Source organism: Pinus tabuliformis, chromosome 6 (assembly GCF_031772625.1).
Source record: "Pinus tabuliformis cultivar Carrire ecotype Pingquan chromosome 6, CPIR1, whole genome shotgun sequence".
Taxonomy (NCBI): Eukaryota; Viridiplantae; Streptophyta; class Pinopsida; order Pinales; family Pinaceae; genus Pinus; species Pinus tabuliformis.
In genome coordinates this window covers 2,042,883,571-2,042,899,201 of record NC_142292.1, presented here as the reverse complement: position 1 = coordinate 2,042,899,201, position 15,631 = coordinate 2,042,883,571, and positions in this window count along the sequence as shown.

Below are 15,631 nucleotides of genomic sequence, written 5' to 3'. Positions count from 1 at the left end.
ATGAATAAATATATTTTAAATTTAAAGTCAACGATGGTACTTCCACCACATACTCTAACTTTGGTGGATTTGGTTTGACAATTTGTTGTGGTATGCATTGGGGTTGTTAACCTATTGGCAGGCTCCAAACTCCCCTTCACCCTCCCCACCGTTTCCACCATATGAAAAACAAAAATAAAATTGATCTGATCAATTTTATGCTTAAAAATGAAAATTCTCATAAATTATTTAAACCAGCGCCAAATCAAATATTTCACCAATTTGAATCCAACACAACTTGAATCGCACAAAACTGATATTGTATGCTCCTAATATCAGGTTTTGATTGTTTTCCCAAAAAGGTAAAAAATTTGCAGATTGGTTGCAGGTACGTTGACTGTGCATTCCATACAATGACAAGGCAGGGTGACTAGACATGTTGATTAGGTTTCTCGGACCAATGGCAGGTTGCCACTTGTCATCTCTGGATTGGTTCGAATTTTGCTGTGTTTTTATTGGTCGAAGTGGATTTGAAATGGTCCAATGGATGGAAGCCACGTGGACCAATGGATGGATGCCACGTGGCCTTCCAACAGTGGTGTAAAATTTATGTTATGGCCGAACGGGCCTCAAAAGAATTGAACACGAGCACGGTTGAACAACAACACAACACCTTACCGCCATGCCACATGCTGGTTCTTAATAAACGATGTGGCACGTTTATATATAAAGTTTATATGTTTCATATTTTGTGGATGGGGCCAGGGTCGGGGCTAAGCCCTAGCCCCCATTCACTCCCATGCCCATACGACCACAGGCGTGGGAGCCAAGGGTGCAGACTTGGCCTCGACCCACGGTTTCGGCGTCCCTAATAGCCCACAATCCCAGACTAGGCGCCAAACATACAGAGGTGTTAATCGTTTGAGGGAAAAGTTGGGGAACAACCCATGGTTTTACCATCGCCATGGAACCACATGCTACAAAATCAACGGAGGTTTATGAAGGGTGTTAAGGTATGGTCCCAACCGAGGCCATATGCCCTTGACATGACCACAGGTGTAGGGTTTAAGCGTTAGGTGAAAAGTGCCAAGGTTTAGAGCCAGCCCTGAGGTCATATGACCTTTAACGTGACCACACACCAAAAGTTGGAGGCTATGATAGGTAGGGCGGGCCGTTGGCCTGGCCCTTAGACACCAACACCCTATGTGACCTCGCATCCGAGTTTTAGGGGCTTAACCAGCGGGGGCAGGCGTTAAGGCCCGGCCCTCAGCCTTATGTGGCCCATGTGGCCATAATTTTCGGATTAAGGGGTCCAAGGCTAAATTAATCATCCAATAGAATTCATCGACGGGTAGCGAAATGATCGCCCCGTTAGTGATTTTTGGGTTGTATTTGTAGAACCGATAGACAAAAGGGCGAATTTGTAAGATGGTTAACAATGAAATTCATGAGAGAGCTTGGAAGGTCATAATTTTTTGAGTTTTTATCCAAATGGAGCTCAGAAAGAGGCTACTTAGGGTTTTTTGGATGTTCCAAATCCATTGGTAACCTCTAATTTATGATTTGAGCATATCTACAAAGTCATTTTTCAGTTTTGAGACTAAAGGTATATGGATTAGTCAGGGTTTGGAAGCAGTTCTAGGAGGTATTTGGGCATGGAGAAGACCTTATATGTGTATTCTCACTTTCATAAGTCTACTGTAGAAGTTTTAACTTGCAGGGTTCAACTCAGGTTCAACTTCTCTTAACATGAAGTTTTGATTATGTGCTTCAATGTGGAATTGAAGGGTCCACATGATGTTTTTAGGTCATTTTAGTTGAACTATGACGTCTTTGTAGGAGATGTTTTGTGTTGCTGCTGTTTGTGAGAGTTATTTGTAGGAGAACATTACCTTGTAGGGGTAATAGCCACATATTTACCTGAAAAAAAACTTTTATGTACTTCATTTGATACTGAATATATGAGTGGTCTAGTCATGTTAACCAGACCAGAGATGTAGCCTAGTAGGGGTGAACACCATCAACAAACCTTTGTCTTGCTCTTCTTTATGCCTGCATGGATTATGTGTTGTTATGTTCATTATGTTAAATTACATATGAAGACTAATTCATGATTTGAAGAGATATTGGAAACCTGTTTGTTTTTAAGACCCATTTGCAAAGTGTTGACACGGTCCTAATTTTTGTTTTATTTGATTTTGGAAAAGATGAAGAAGTCATCTAATCCAATTTCAGATCAATATGGAATTGACACTTCTATTTCATAATAGGGATTTGTGGTGTATTAGTTGGTCTTTGTCTTCTTTTTACAAAGAACATGGTTCAAATCTCAGTAGCTCTAGCTAACTAGTTCTAGAAAACGTTTTAACCACACTTGGGTGCCATGGGGCACCATTTGATTGGTCCCTGTAACACTCTACCATTGAATCCTTTTATGCCTAGTTATTGCCACTATGCTGCCTAGTCATTGCCAACTTAGTGCCATTTGTCAAGCTATGATTTTCCCATGTCATCAATTCATATAGGCCATGTGGCACCTCTTGGTGCTACCATGTGGCAACCCTCTAGCTCTTTCTTTCATTATTTGCCTTAAACTTCAAACAATGATATCTTCATCATACAATCTTCATTTTACCCTTCTAAGTTGTATTGGATTCAGTTCGCTGAGCTCTATGCAATGGCATAACTATGCAATTTCATAACTCCTACCCAAATCTGGAGACTTTGCATTTTTAGCCATTCATTGGAGCATTCCTCTCCACTAAGATATTTTGAACCTCAATAAGGTTCTTAATCAGACACCAAGTGTGAGATTTGCCTCCCCACTTGTCTGTCCACCTTGTTATGTGTACCCTGGGATAGTTGAGATTTAAATTTTACATACCTAAGGAATATTTTTAGTAATAGTGAGGAATAGAAGGTTGATATTTATCTCAAAAATAAATATTCCCTTATGCCTTTTCAATTTAATTACAAAATATTATAAACTTAAATTAATCTCTCTCTCTCTCTCTCTCACACACACACACATAATAATAATAATAATAATATCCATTTTTAAGGTCACAGCCAAGCCAGACACCAAATTGGTGTATGAGACCCCCTTTTTTGTGGGACAAGGGACCCACCTCCGCGCAGCGATTTGACTGCTAAGTCTACGAAGGCATACATACTCTACCCCCCTCTGGTTTTGAACCTGTGACCTCTTAGAATGAAACACATGCCCTTAACCATTAGGCCCACTCAAGCTGTTTTTATGACATTTTTACTATGAAATGAATTATGGTTTCTTGAGAATGTGGTATTGAAAAATTGACTCATGGTATTGTAACAAATAATATTTATATGGAATCTCTTGGGTAAAGTGGAATTGAAACTCGTGGGTAAAGTGGAATTGAAACTTCATGGTTAAGAATTTCGTTTCTTGTTTTTTTTTAAATATATAAATATATGCGTGTATTTTTAACAAAATTAATAATAATAAAAAAGTAGTTAGAATTTAGTTAAATTTTATGATTTTTTTTTATTTTATGTGGTATGTGTTTTTCTGCCTAGACTTTCTATAATTTTAATTGAATTATCAATAATTAATAGATGGATGGTACTAATTTGACTCTACCTATATCCACATAATATTTTTGATAATAGTCATGCATAGAGTGTTGAGATTTAATTCAAAGGTAGTTATGACCTTTTTTTATTTTAAATTTAATTAAAAAAATGTTATAAAATTAAATTATTTGCAAGAGATGTTGTAATGTTGAGTCCTATCCTGAAACATTTTCACTTGGTCAAAATACATAAAAATAAAAATAACAATTAAATTAAATAAAAAAAATTAACGTAATGTAAACATTTTAACTTAGTCAAAATAAAATAGTAATAAGCATGTGGTATTGATTAACTATAGCATTGACCCATGGTACTATAATAAAACCTATTTTCAGTTAGCAATCTCCATAGTAAAGTGGGATTGAATCTCCATGATTAATAATCATATTATACATTTTTTAAAATGTGAGTCTATTTAACCCATATATCAATTCTTTTTGTAATTATTATTAATTTAGAATAATTTAAATTAGAGTTACAATATAGTTAATTTGTATGATTTGTTTAATCTTGATAATGTAAGATGTATCATAGGTGATCATCTTGTTATGTAGAATGATGTAAACCCTGAAAATCAAGGCTTAAGTTCGACAATGCATATATATATATAATGCCTCATGATGTAAATGTCTTAATTCCTATCCATCTTTATCAACCATTCAATTTATATAATTTGACTAATTAATATTATTAGTTGTGATAATTATTATAATTTTATTGTCAATTAATATTATTAGTTAATGTATACTAACTCATTAGTATTATTTAATTAAACCACATTAAATCTGTAAAAATGTATTGATGAAAGCTATATTAAATCTGTAAAAACGTATCAATGAAAGCTATATTACCATAAAGGTAGATTTTTTTTTTTTGGTCAAGTAAGAGTGGAGCTTTCAATTAACCGAAAACAAAGATTACATATGGTACACATCCTTATAAGTGTAAAGACCAAAAAAAGACAGTCCCGTTGATGATAAACAAACAATAGGGTCAACAAACCCAAAACCTTACACACAAAAAATAATAATTAGACCATTGGTCATTATTCCTAAGTGTTCAGACTGTTGATCTCTCCCCAATTCTTATTGCTCAATCTCCCTAATTCTTATCGCTCAATCTCCACTGTCGATCTTACCTTCAATCGAACGACTGATATTCTCTCCGATCAACAGAGTTGCACGGTGATCCTGCACCGTGGATCAAAACCCATTTGATCCGACGGTCCTCAATGATATCACATCGGAAACTTGTGTGACACTTACCTGCTACACGAAGCCGATATAGATTATAAACCTTGGTCTATAAAACTTCGGGTCCACTCTTAGGCTTAACCTCTGACCATTTTGAAACCCGATATCCATTCGATAACGAAGGCCATCAAATCCTCTAGCTTGCGACCCTTCAACTAGCACACTGTTTACCAAATACTCAACCCCCATAGTTAGCTATGACGTAAGCATTGACTGTAGGATTGACAGTTAGGATTTACTGTGGCACTTCAACCAGGTTCAAGGACTTCCACTCTCTCCTACTCCTGCTAGTCTTTCTCCTACTCATTATTCATGGTTTGGAAGTACGCCATGTCTTTGGCTGCCTGTTGCTGACAATCATCACGCAGTTTACCAGAGGGTATAGAATCCCAATCGTACCGAATATAACTTTCCTTACATAGCACTCCTTCATTCGCCAGACGATCATCTAACATATTGGATTTTCTTCGCACATGAATGAAGCTGACGGTTCTTAGGGTTCGCAAGTGGGAATGAATACGCTGAAAGACCTTCAAGAGCCTCCAATGTTTCGACACTTTTTCAGGTGTCGTTCCATTACACATTTTCTTGGCCACATTAATGACCAATTCAAATTCAGCTTCAATGATGGCATTGTTTAAATTTGACTCCATCAGGATTTCCAGGCACTGCTCTAAGGCCATGAGCTCCGCCATGTTATTAGTGGCAGTCCCCAAATGATTGTGAAAGATATCCTTTATGTGCCCCTGCTCATCCCTTATGACACCGCCAAATCTAGCCATCCCTGGGTTGCCCTTAGAGGCCCCGTCTATATTGATTTTCAAAAAACCATGAGGAGGAGGCTACTAGATATCTTTACCAACAGTTTTTTTTCTCACACCCTTGATAGTGCCTTGAGGAAATAGAGAATGGAGACCCAACTACAACAGTATGCGAGCATCCTGGGGTGAAGGAGGGTCCTTAGGAATTTTCCACATAAGGGCTCCTATTGCATCTTCGAGTTGTCGTAAAATTTGGACAATGATGTTCTGGGTCGAGCTTGTTTTGTTCTTGAGAATCCTGCCATTGCATTCTTTCTAGACATTCCAGATAACAAAGCTTGGGACCAGAGTCCAAGCCTTGTTAATGATTTCATTACCTTAGAAGTCTTTCCTCCAATTCTTCAAAGTGTTGGTGATGTTGAGTCTGTCCCTATCAGTTTGCCTTAAGACGGAGGCCACCCAATCCCACAAGGTAGAGGTGAAGGGGCAGAGGTTTAGTAAATGTTCCATCGTCTCCTCTTGTAAGCCACATAGATGGCATTTGGATGGGCCAACAAATCCCCTTTTCAGAAGATTCTCCCATGTGAGAATTTTCTTTTGGTGAACCAACCACATAAACAACTTGATTTTCATCCATTGCGAGTTCTACCAAAGGTCATTCCAAGCCTGATCAGGGTTTGGATAATCGAAACCTAGGGCCATGCATTTAGCTTATTTGAGGTTGAAGGTGCCTTCGGTGTTTCGACCCCATCTCAGTTGGTCAGACGAGGATGACACCAAAATCTTCCTCTGCTCCAAGTCAAGAGCAAGAGAATCTGCCTAGGCCTTCAAAGGACTCTCTTCACTATAACCAAGATCCTTCCACATTCTCCATTTACCATTGTTCTTAACCTAATCCCAGAAGTCACTTACCATAAGTAAACCTTTATTGCAGTGTCATTTTTGAGAGTGGTTAGTTCTTCCCTAAATAAATTTGGTTCCTGCTGACAGTTATCCTCCCAAAACTGTGCTAGGTTCCCAGCTCGAGTCTCACAGAAACTATGCTTCTGGACAATAGCTCTATTCTCCTAAGCAAGGTTCCAAATGTGGGAGCCCTTGATGAACCCTGACATTCAGATATGATCCCTCTCCTGCCAATTATTTTCATATTTTTGCTTCCAAAGCTTGGCCCAAGGGGTGGCCAATTCCTTGAGCCACCTCCACCCAAGTTTGGCTCTCGAAACTCTGCTGAGGATTTCAGGGTCATGAGGCCCCAAACCACCATGGGCCTTAGGTTTACAGAGCTTGTCCCAAGCTACCAAATCCCACTTCTTTTTCTCTTCCCCTTTGCCCCAAAGAAAATCTTGTTGAATACTCATGCTTTGTTGCATAACTTCTTTAGGAGTAGGAAGAGATGAAAACATGAAAATGGGTATAACCTGCAGGATAGCCTTAGTAAGCACAAGACGCCCCGCCAAATTCAAAGACCTGCAGGTCAATTTCCTGACTTTTTCCTAAATTTTATTAGTTACCAACTCCCACACTCCCTTGCTTAGAGGTTTGTCAATAAGAGGCATTCCAAGGTACTTAGAAGGTATCTGATCGCTTTGAAACCTAAGAATTCTGGTAAGGTTCCTCTGAATAGAAATGTCAGTGTTAAAAAAGAACACCTTTGATTTGTCAAGGCTTACCTCTATACCAACGACCAATGCAAAGTCATTTAGGATTTCTTTGAAAGCTCTGGCTTCCTTGACTGTAGGAATGCCCAACAGCATTGTGTCATCAACAAATTGTTGGTGAGTAGAAGCAACACCATTCGGAGTAAGTTTTAGACCTTGAATTCTTCCTTCTAAATTTTCCATTTTGATCGCTCTGCTTAGCTCTTCCATCATGAGAATAAAGAGGAAGGGGGAGAGTGGATCCCCTTGTCTAAGACCCCTAGAAGGCATAAAGGTTCTAGAGGGAGAGCCATTAAGCAGAATGGAGAAGCTGGCCATGGATACAAGGACCATAACCCATCTTATCCAGTTGTGGTCGAAGCCATAAGCTCTTAGCACTGCCTTGATGTAAGACCAACTTAGCTTATCATATGCTTTTGCTAGGTCAAGCTACATCATCATACCAACTTGCATATTGCTCTTAAGAGAGTGTACCACCTTGTGAGCTTGTATGATGTTGTTGAGAATTTGTCTTCCTTCCACAAATCTAGTTTGCTCGTCTGAGACGAGAGCAGGAAGAAGAGGCTTGAGTCTATTAGCGATCACTTTGGAAATAATTTTGTACACCACATTACATAAGGCTATGGATCTGAATCTGTATGGTGTCATAACTTTTTCCTTCTTTGGAATCAAAGCTACGAAAGAGGCATTAAGAGCTTTCAAAATAATTTTGGATCTTCTAGAGTCTTCCACAACATCAAGGATATCTTGTTTGATTGTTTTCCAACAAGATTTGAAGAAGTCCACATTGAAGCCATCAGGGCCAGGAGCTTTCCCATTTTGCATCTCATTGATAACTTCACTAACCTCCTCTTCAGACACTGGCCTGTTAAGATTGTGGTTGTCTTCCCTGGTTACAAGCTTAGGAATGAACTTGGTGAATTTGTTAATGAACCGAGATCTGTCAATGAGAGGCTCCTCTATTATGCTAAGGAAGTGTTGAACTAGGACAGATTCCATTTCTTTGTGAGAGATGAGCTCTTTCCCTTGAGAATCTTTAAGTTTTGAAATTCTATTATGAGATTTGTGATCCAAGGTTGATCTATGAAAAAACTTCGTGTTTCTTTCTCCTTCTCTAATCCACTGCACCCTCGATTTCTGTCTCCAGAAAATCTCCTCTTGCATGCACTGATCATCCCATTCATTTTGAAGAGAGTCAGCCTGAATTTTCCGTTCCTCGATAAAACCTTCTGAGATGATGATCTGATTAATCTCTTGGAGTTTCTGCTCAACTTCTCTTTTGGCTTTAAAAATATTACCAAACTCTTTTTTGTTCCAATCTTTAAGCCTAGATTTGATGTGTTTAAGTCTCTGCTGCAACATGAACATTTTAGTGGCTTGAATAGGCATATCTTCTGCCAACCATTTGTCAATATTGCTGGTGAAGTCAAGGTGAGAGAGTCAGACATTTTCAAACCTAAAAGGTCTCTTCCTCGGTGTACCCATGAAAGTAGCTTCAAGCTGGACAGGCCAGTGGTCCAAGCCTTCGAAGGGAAGGATTGAAGCTGACATATCAAGGCCTTTGAGAAAGAGGTCCTCTGAGATTACGAATCTATCTAGTTTAGAGGTGACTTGAAAAGCCCCTCCCCTCTTATTATTCCAAGTAAAAGTGCCATTTACTATTTTGGTGTCCACTAGCCCCATGTTATTCATGAAGTTCTGGAAGGCAATGGAATCTCTGCCTAGTTTTCTGGTACCGCCTTTTTTCTCTGTAAGAGATTTGATCATATTGAAATCCCCAACCAGAATCCAGGGCATATCAGGATATCTCTCTCTTAGCTTCTCAAGGGAGGTGAGAAGCTTAAGTTTGTCTTCTAGTTTTTGAGGACCATAGACGTTAGTGATCATGTAGATCTCCTTATCACCCAAAGGTTGAATCACCAGCGATAGATAGTTCCTAGAAGCTTCAGCATCCAGGATTCCAAGTTTTTGAGGATCCCATAGAGTAAGAATCCCACTCGTCGAGTTATCCGCTTTAACCTCTAGATACTCATACTTGATTAACCATTTGTTGTGTATCTCTCTGATCTTGTCCATCGAACATTTTGTTTCCTGAATAAAAACCATATCTGATTTTTCTTCTTTCATTCTACTGCTAAGAGTTCTTTGTTTCCTTTTACTTCCTAGACCCCTAATGTTCCAGGTTGTAAGCTTCATTAAGAAAGGTTTGTAAAGGAGTAACTAGTAAGATCCCTCATCTTACCTGAGTTAATCATAAGTTTCCCACATTCGGTCAGCAGCTCATTCTGTGCTTTTCTTCCTCTTTTCCTACTCAGGTTCTTGGAAGAATGCATCGGTGTATCCTCCATTGTTTTCACTCCCATATTCTCCTGGCTATCATGGTTTCTTTTGACTCTAGAACACTTCGTTTGTGATCTCTAGAGGAAGAGCTGTTGAACCTTGTCAAACTCCTCTTTTGGCAGAGAGTCTACCCCTTTGGTGATTCCATGTTCCAGAAACTTTTCTAGATCTAAATTCTCCCTCTCTAGAATCTCCTGCAGTTCATGGTCTTCCGTTCCAGCCTCACTTGGGGTCATCTCGTTGTCCCTACTAAGCTCTATAATGCTCGGCATATCATCCTTTTGTTTGCTATTTTATGGTATATCCTCCATATTAGTATCACTTTCCTTCTGATTGGGAATATTCTCCAATTCCTGGTTAGTCCAGTTGTTTTTGACTTCTTCTTCTAAGATCTTGAAACTATTGTGACTCTGTTGTCCGTCTTTATTAATTTTCTTTTGGTATTGCTTGCCTCCTTTCCCTTTACCCTAAACCTTAGTAAAACCTTCAGGATCCTTTCCTGTAGTGGCTTTCATATTTCTCTCCAGCTTGTTCAATGGGAAGTCCTTGTATAGGTTCCCATGCTCATGGCACTTACGACACCTAAATGTGACATGTTCATAGTCCACCGCCTGCACCCATTCTTCGTCATACACTTCTAAAATGATTGCATCCAGAAGTGCCCTAGATAAGTATTTTTCCACACATATCCAAGCGAAGGAAGTGTATTTGCCTCTTAGAGTAGCATCTAAGATCTTTATAAAACGCATTGGCTTGTTGCCGATAGCCTCTAGAGACTCCTATAGTCAATAATCTAAAGGAAGGGAATAGAGTCTTATCCATATCGGCACCGAGGCGAAAGTTTCTCGTTCTAGGACAAAGTTCATTACCCATGGTCTCATATAAAGGCCTACATAAGCATAAAAATAGGGTCCTCCCTCGAACACTCTGTCTCTATCCTCTAAGCTTGTGAACACCACTGTGAAGAAGCCCTTGGACCCAATGTGAAGGTCAATTTCCCCCTTTGGTTTCTAGTGGTTCCTTATCCATGCTTGCAAAACCTTCTCCATCGGCCAAATCCCCATAAATTTACAGATAATAGCATACTCCGACATGTGGTCTCCATATACCTGCAGCACTGGGTCACTTAAAACGACTTGAGGAATAGTGGTCGAATTGGGTTTACAGACCCCTGATGTACTCATAGGAGCAACTTTCAGATTGCTAACCTCTGTCCTCTTTTCCTTACTAGCTTCCTCATGATTCTCTTCTTGTCCTTGAGGTCTGATAGTTTCCAATTTTTCTGTATTCTTAGCCTCTATTACCACCTCTGTTGGTTTCTTGAAGCGATGCAATCCAACTCCCTTGTTTCTATTCACAACCACTTGACTGTAGGAGGGATCTGATCTCCCTCCTTCGCGCCCCGCCCTGGTGACTAGTGACAAAACCCTAAAGCAAAACCCTCATGGACGGTAGCTCCCCAACGAAATCCTTGTGCATCAAACACTTACCTGCAATGTCGAATTTCACAAGCCCGATACCATAAAGGTAGATTTAATAGGATAAAATTATTTCTTTTTTTTTATCTTACAATACCTTATGCTTATCTTTTGTAAATTGTTATTCTATTTTTATGTTGATAGGCATGGCCATACATCCATTTATGAAAGCTATATTATCATAAAGGTAGATTTAATAGGATAAAATTATTATTATTATTTTTTTTTTTCATTTTACAACACCTTATTCTTATCTTTTGTAAATTGCTATTCTATTTTTATGTTGACAGACATGGCCATACATCCATTTATGTCATACATCTTTTTTTTTTAATATATTATTATTATTATTATTATTATTATGATCCAATTTTAAGGTCAGGCCAAGCCAACACCAAATCGGTGTATGAGACCCCCTTGTTTGTTGGACAACGGACCCACCTCCTTTACATGTTTTTTAATATATTATTATTATTATTATTATCCAATTAACACCAAATTGGTGTATGAAACCCCCTTGTTTGTGGGACAAGGGACCCACCTCCTCTACATGTTTTTTTTAATATATTATTATTATTATTATTATCCAATTAACACCAAATTAGTGTATGAGACCCCCTTGTTTATAGGACAATGGACCCACCTCCTCATTTAACTGCTAAGTCTATAAAACATACATACTCTACCACCTCTAGTTTTGAACACGTGATCTCTTAGGAGGAAACACTCTTGACTATTAAGCCCACTCAAACTATATAATATATATATATATATATGTCATTTTTATTATTATAATAATAATAAAGTAATAATTTTATTATTTTTGAATTTTAATAATATAGAATGTATTATAATATAAATATTTATATGTTAATAACACATGTTTATCCAATTTAACATGCATTTATATTTAAATTTGACCAACAATATTTGGACTAAATGCTACACTTCATTATAAATGGTTTATAAAGATGTTATCACTCATTCAACCTATTGAAAGTCAACGTCAGTGTTTTGTTAACCCCTTACGGAAATCAGGTGAGCCAAACGGAACATAGATAACAGAAACATGAAACAAAATAACATTTTTGTCAACTGTTCTAGGGTCGCCAACGTTAATCGCAACGTCTGGCTTACCATTAGTTTGTGCATTAAAATGACTGTCATCTATACTTACAACTATCATGCAGATCACATAGATTAGAAAACTACCATGGATCACATAGATAATATAGAAAACTACCATGGCGATCAATTAGATAATATAGTCCGTGAAGGTATGGTGATCACAGGGTTGCTACTTCATGTTGAAAAAGAATGGATTTCATAAGTTTGGGGAATATATTTGAAGCTCGGAGTTACTTTCACATGCGAATTTGGATGTCAAACTCTATTTATTCATAGCAGAAGTTGGTATTTACAATACACAAGCCACATGGCTTCATGTTCTCTTGCAGTATTATTTCTGAAATTCACATCCACACCCACACCATCAAACCCAGAACTGAAAACTAGAACTAGAACTAGACGTTACCTACACACAAGATTATAGATAGACATAGATGATTTTACATGAGTTTTTTAATGGTTTACAGCGGCCTTCAGAATCGACCGTGTTGTCACCGAATCTGACTTCCTTCTTGTTGGGAATTTTCTGATAAATTCCAAAACAAAATCACTGAACAGAGAGTAATACTCTGTTTTTGCCACAGAATCTTTAACACAGGGAAGCAGAAAAATTTCTCCAGAGAATAGAGGTTCAGCGACACACATAAAAACTTTGTATTTATTAATCAAAATCCCTGATACAAACTTCTTCCTCTCTCTCAGAGGGATTCACCAAGAACTTAAAAAAAATTACTCTGTCTCTTTTGAAAATTTTACACTACTGTGTGTAAAAATTTCTTTTACATTTACTGCTGTAAAAACAATCTTTAACTTCAGAAAATTACATTCATTGCTGTGAGAAAAGAAATTTATTCAATACATATGCTGGAGCACATTTGCATTACAATGCCCATTTACCCTTTGCATATTACACTGCATACATTACATATTAAAAAAAAACATTACCCTCACACTGCTGTGTGAATTGGGTTTTTCATTCTCCACAAAAATGATTCTGCGCTGCCCATGTTTTTCACCCACTTCGCATTTCTGTGCGTTTCATATCATATATCCTCAAAAAAAAACATTACTTGTTTTAACCAAAAAAACATATTATATTACATGCCGTGTAAAAAAAATAAACTTAAAGACTTTACCAAAGAAATCTACGACCATAATAAATTCAGCATGGTGAAAATTAAATTCCTCGTCCTTTTGCTGACAAACCTAGCGGTCAACCAAAACATTCATTCGCACAAGTTCAAAAGGTGCAGGTTCGTTGATTTAATCGAACGGCTATCATTAATTCCTCGGGAGCCCCTTTTAATCGAACTTTACATTCTGGGGGATTGGTGGTTTTGAAAAGTCAGCTCAGACACGTGGCAGCTAGTCGGAGTGTTCGGAGCCCTCGGAGGTAAAACCACAAATTGCAAAAGGCGGTGCGGGGAGCTGTATTGGCGGTTTTCCGGAAATAAATGACGCGGCACTGTTCAACTATTACTGCAGTTGAAATTATAATTTCAACACTCCCCTTTAATTTCAACTGCTGGGTTATCAGTCATACCGAGACATTTCCTCAAAAACTCAAAACTTTTCTGCCCGAATGGCTTGGTCAGAATGTCTGCAACCTGCTCTTGAGTCCTGCAATGTTTTAAAACAATTTCTCCATTGCTTACCAATTCCCTGATGTAGTGGAACCTTGTGTCAATGTGTTTCATTCTCTTATGAAACACATAATTCTTGGATAATGCAATAGCTTAGCTATTGTCACATAAATTACAGTTCCTTTTGTTTGTTCTTGGCATAAGCTTCTTAACATTCTTCTCATCCAAACTGCTTGACATGCTGCTGCTGTAGCTGCCACATATTCAGCCTCTGCTGTAGACAATGCTACAATAGGCTGTTTCTTAGAAGCCCATGAAATGGCTCCTGAACCCATGTGAAAAACATAACCGGATGTGATTTTCCGATCATCTACACTTCCAGCCCAATCACTATCAGTGTATCCAACTAAATCTGAACATTCTGAGACAGTATATAAAATTCCAAACCTTTTTGTACCATTAACATACCTCAGAATCCTTTTTGCTGCCTGCCAATGTGATTCTTTTGGCCTCTCCATGAATCTGGAAATTAAACTAGCAGCAAACATTATATCTGGCCTAGTTGCAGTCAAATACATGAGGCTGCCAACTATGCTCTTGTACAAACTAGGATCAAAATTCTTGCTGCTGTCCTTTTTGCTGAGTTTTAATCCCATCACTGTGGGAGTGATTGCTGCCTTGCTGTCCTGCATGTTAAATCTTTCCAACACTTCATTAATATATTTCGCCGGTGAGATAAAAATCCCATTTTCATTTTGATCTACTTCTATTCCTAAGAAGTATCTCAGCAAACCCATGTCAGACATTTCAAATTCTTCTTTCATAACTGTTTTGAAGTTTTCAATAAGGTAGTCATTATTACCTGTGAAAATAACATCATCAACATATAACACAACAATTAGTATTTTACCATCCTTTTCTTTGATGTAGAGGGTGGGTTCTCCCTCACACTTTTCAAATCCATTTTCCAGTAGATAGGAATCTATCCTACTGTACCATGCTCTTGGTGCTTGCTTCAGCCCATAAAGAGCTTTCTTCAATCTGCACACTTTGTGCTCTTGGCCTTTCTTTTCATAGCCTAGAGGTTGTTCAACATAAACCTCTTCCATTAACACTCCATTTAGGAATGCTGACTTCACGTCCATTTGGTAAACTTTCCACTTGTTTTGTGCTGCTATGGACAGCACTGCTCTCACGGTTTCCATTCTAGCAACCGGTGCAAAAGTTTCCTCATAGTCTCTCCCATACTGCTGCTTGTATCCTTTGACAACCAGTCTTGCCTTGTGTCTTTCTATTTTGCCTTCAGCATTACTTTTGGTCTTGTAGACCCATTTAACTCCAATGACTTCTTTTCCTTTTGGTAGTTCAACCAAATCCCATGTCTTGTTTCTATCTATGGCATTGATTTCTTCATCCATATCTTCTATCCATTTCTTATCCTTAATTGCATCTTCGAAATGAACAGGGTCATCAACATGACAATATGAAGCAAACAAAGAATTCATACCTTCATCATAAATGTCACTTAAATTTCTGAACTTCTTACCTCTTTCATTTGGTGTGCAAGTGCTTGAAGAAGCACTTGAATTTCCTCCTTGTGATGTGCTTGGAGAAGCATTTTCATTTCTCCTCAAGGGTGTCTCTTGCTGCCCTTGTGTTGGCGCTGCTGTTTGGGGATGTATTTCAGCCATCTTCTCATCATCTTCATCATGAGACAAATAGTTTTTAACATTCACTGTTTTCTCTATGCTTCCATCCCAAGCTTCCTTCTCAATGAACTGAACATCTCTGCTCACAAAAAACTTCTTGGTAGATGGGATATACAACCTGTAAGCTTTG